The 4,062-nt window shown below is 37.8% G+C and overlaps 1 non-coding gene across 1 annotated transcript; it reads left to right on the top strand.

Moving 5' to 3' along the window:
* Positions 1 to 1,520: 1,520 nt before the first annotated feature.
* LOC122058520 lies at positions 1,521 to 1,627 on the top strand. Its single transcript, XR_006133815.1, has one exon. It is a non-coding gene; the product is annotated as a small nucleolar RNA R71 (small nucleolar RNA).
* Positions 1,628 to 4,062: the final 2,435 nt, after the last annotated feature.

Below are 4,062 nucleotides of genomic sequence, written 5' to 3' on the forward strand. Positions count from 1 at the left end.
TAAAGAGTAGTTCTAGTGGCTTTCAATTCTCCTAATCCTAGTTGCTTGTACACATGGTAAGGTAAAAGATTCACACTTGCGCCAAGGTCAAGTAAGGCATACTCAATGTAGGTGTTGCCTACGACACAAGATATGGTAGGGCTCCCTGGATCCTTATACTTGGCTGCTATAGGCTGAGTAATTATGGAACTAATGTTACCTGCCAAGAACGCATTTTTGGGCACACTAGTGATACGTTTATGAGTACACAAATCTTTCAGTACCTTTGCATAGGCGGGGATCTGGGATATGGCATCCAAAAGAGGGATGTTCACTTCTACCTTTTTGAAGACTTCTAAAATTTTATCCATGGAAGCAGTCTTCTTTTGTTTACCAAGCGATTAGAAAATGGGACAGGATGAACATAAGGACTGTTAGGGATTTGCCCCTGTTCAAAAGAATCATTTTTGGTTTCCTCACCCAAATCATCTTTAGTTTCAGAAAAATCTTTAGGTTCATCAGACGAACCTGGAACAAGAGACACACTTGTGTCCTCAACTGAAGAAGAGTTAACAGGAGTAATAGATGGGGAAGATTTAAGAACGCTCTGTAGGTACTCTCTACCACTCCTAAGGGCATAAACAACATTACATTGGTTAAAGGGCCCTTGTTGAGTCTGACCTTGTACTATATTCAGTGGTGCATTAGTTGGTCCTTGTGAACTAACAGGCTAATGATGCCTAGGGTTAGGCTCTGGTTGACTGGGTAAAGTTCCCTTCTCCCTCTCACGCATAATTGAGACAACTTGGGTAAGTTCTCTCGTAAGATTTTGATGGCTTGTCATGAAGAGGGCCATATTTTTTTCCAAGTCACTAATTCTACTTGCCTCTCAAGTGTTAGTAAACCCAGGGGGTTGCTGATAAGATGATAGGAGAGGGGCCCTAGGAAAACTCGCCTGAGGTCCTACATTTGACCTAGAAAAAGTATTTTGAGAAAAAGATTATTGTGCAAAGGAAGGCCTTTAGGGTCCAGGTTGACCTTGATTATAGAAATTGGAAGATCCTGCTTGGTTGCCCTGATTCCAAGAGAAATTTGGGTGATTTCTCCACCCTGGATTGTAGGTGTTACTATATGGATTATTCTGGTATAAGGCATTAACACTATCATTAGAAGTGCCCCCAGAGGTATTGGGGCATTCTTCTATGACATGTCCAGGGGATTGGCACCAAGCACAAATCTTAACCAAATTGACTGATGATGGCTCTCTAGGAACAATAGCCTCAATCCTCTTGATTAGGCTATCCAAATGGGCTTCCTTGGCTACTATCCCATCCACAAAATATCCTTTTCCTCCTATGGTTCTTTCACTCTCTTGGGTTGATTCCCACTCACAGGTTTTATCAGCTAAGTCAAGTAAAAATTCCCATGCCTTTCCTTCATCTGTAAAGGATGTGAATCCCTCAGGGCACATAGACTCTATCATTTGTTTAGGTGGGTAATCAATACCCTCATAAATTATTTGACATAAATGCCATAGGTCTAGGCCATGGTGAGGGCATTCTTGGAGTAGATCCTTGAATCTCTCCATAAGTTTGGAAAATGACTCACTAGGCTTTTGCCTAAACTGAAGGATATCACTTCTAAGCTTATTGGTCTTGTGAGTTGGGAAAAACTTCTTAAGGAAGAGAACTGTGAACTGTTCCCATGAGGTTATGGAATTTGTGGGTAATCCATACAACCACTTCTTAGCTTGGTCTTTCAATGCAAAAGTGATAAACCTAAGCTTAACAGCATCATCAGAAAGCTGTTGGATCTTAATTAGAACACATACCTCTTCAAATTCCCTTAGAAATAGGTATGCATCCTCAGAGGTCAACCCATGGAAGTGGGGCAACATAGTGATGTATTGAGATTTGAGTTCAAAATTATTGCCCTGGGCCTGTGGTAGAACTATGCAGGAAGGTTGGGCTGTTCTAGCAGGGTAGAACCTATCTTTCAGAGATTTAGGTGAAGGGTTTTGCTGTTGGTCTCCCATATTGAAGGGTTTTAAAGAGAGCAAACGTATAGGGTCACTACTTGTTGGATCTCTTCTTTCTAACCGATTCTTAGTATTACGTACCAACTTAACACTTATGCAACAGAAAAACTACCCACAACTAAAGTAAGACAAGCACAAAAGAATGGATAGCAAATTTTTTTTTTATGATTTTTTTTTATTTATTTATTTATTTTTTGCTTTTTGGGAGCTTACCGGCAGGGATCCAGGGTTGCTCAGGTCAATTCCTGAGGTACTGCTACAAGGCGAAACCTATCTTTATCATACTGTGAGGCATGGCGACCTCCACTGATACAACTATTATTGCAAGTTGTTCTTCTCAGGAATTCAATAAAAGAAAAGGAAAAATATAAAACAAAGCAAACAAAGCACTCCGATTTACTAAAAGAAATTGAAAAATAACATGGAACTGTCTCCCCGACAACGGCGCCAAAAACTTGTTTGAAATTTAAAATGTAACCGCAATCGTACGGATCAGTATAGCTACGGGTCGAACACAGGGAGAGCAGCCACTTTATTTTTTTATTTCTTTTAATAATGCGAAAGTGAACCGATTAATGGTTGTGATCTAATTCTAATTACCGTCCTAAACATATGTATCTAAAATAATGTCCTAACCATTCGTCATCTAAGAATTTAAAGACGCAAGCCACACAATTAAAATTAAATAATTAAATAACTAAAAATAAACAACCCACGCAATTTAAAAAAAATTAAATAAATAAATGAAAAAAAAGCTAAAATAAAAATAAAGTAAAAGAAAGGGGATAAAACTAGAGAGAGACTCACAAGTAGGTTTCTCTACTTAGCCCGAGGGATGCATCATAATATGAGCTTCCCTACTTGACCAGAGAGTCACTCTTACAAGGGTTACTCTACTTGGCTTTAAGGAAAAGGAGACAATTAAAATAAAAACAATAAATTGATGGTTCTATGGCTAGGAGGGGCAAAGCCAACACATACACTAGCCATGAACCTTGGGGGAAAGGAATAGCAATAATGTAACGACTGAAAATAAAAATCCTAAATTAAGAAAGAAATGGTAGTCAGAAGAGGGAATGAGAGGGGGGAGAGAAGACTACTGAAGGAGCCTACTTACTTGAATCAATGCTTGAACTTGAAAAAAAATTGCTCCACGGCTCGTGATCTTGTCACCTAGATCTAAGCCTAGAACTATAACTTAAAAAATTACAACTCAATTGCATAAATCATAAACATAAAAAGGCTGAATAAAAATAAAAGAGTGCTTGCATTAATTGACATAAAAAAACTATTACAAAAGTGATTAAAGCAAAAATAGAGAAGAACTAGAACTAAAGAGAGAGAGAGGAAGAGAGAGAACAACTAAAGAAAACTAGAAGAAGAATGAATTGTGTCTCCTCCTCTTACATGAGTTGTATTTATAGGGAACGGAGAGGTAGGGTAACAATTTTCTCTTTCCTAAAAGAGAGAAACCCACAATTGATTGTGAGATCTTTTGAGTCCAAAAGTGCTAAGATGGAGGAGAGAGAAGAGAGAAATAAATTTTGAGAAATTTCCTATAATTTTTTGCTTATTTTCTTTCCTTTTTTTTTTCTAATTTATTTTTCTTCTTTTTTTTTCTCTCTCCTAGGGACGATTTTTTTTTCTTCCTTTGTGTGATTTGGACAATCTTTGGTGATGATGTGGAGGAGAGAGAAGATTTGGACAATTTTTGGTTCTCCCCTTTTTTCTCTTTCCTTTTTTTTCTTCTCTTCTTGCTTCCACGATTTTGCTTTCCTTTTTTTTTTTCTTTTTCTTCTCTTCTTGCTTCCACGATTTTGCTTGCTTCTAATTTGATGTGGAAATCCCCTCCATGCCCTTAGTGCTTTAAGTGAGTGAAAAGCAGGAAATCTTCAACAAATTCTCTAAAAAAAACAACCATGAGATTCAAACTTGAGACCTCTTGGTGAGCAAGGGAATTTTGTACACCATAGCTCACCAACTAAGCTAGGTAGTTGTTGTTACCAAAAACAAATCTTTAATCACTTAAGGATGTGGTCCATCAA

This window comes from Macadamia integrifolia, chromosome 12, assembly GCF_013358625.1.
Source record: "Macadamia integrifolia cultivar HAES 741 chromosome 12, SCU_Mint_v3, whole genome shotgun sequence".
NCBI lineage: Eukaryota > Viridiplantae > Streptophyta > Magnoliopsida > Proteales > Proteaceae > Macadamia > Macadamia integrifolia.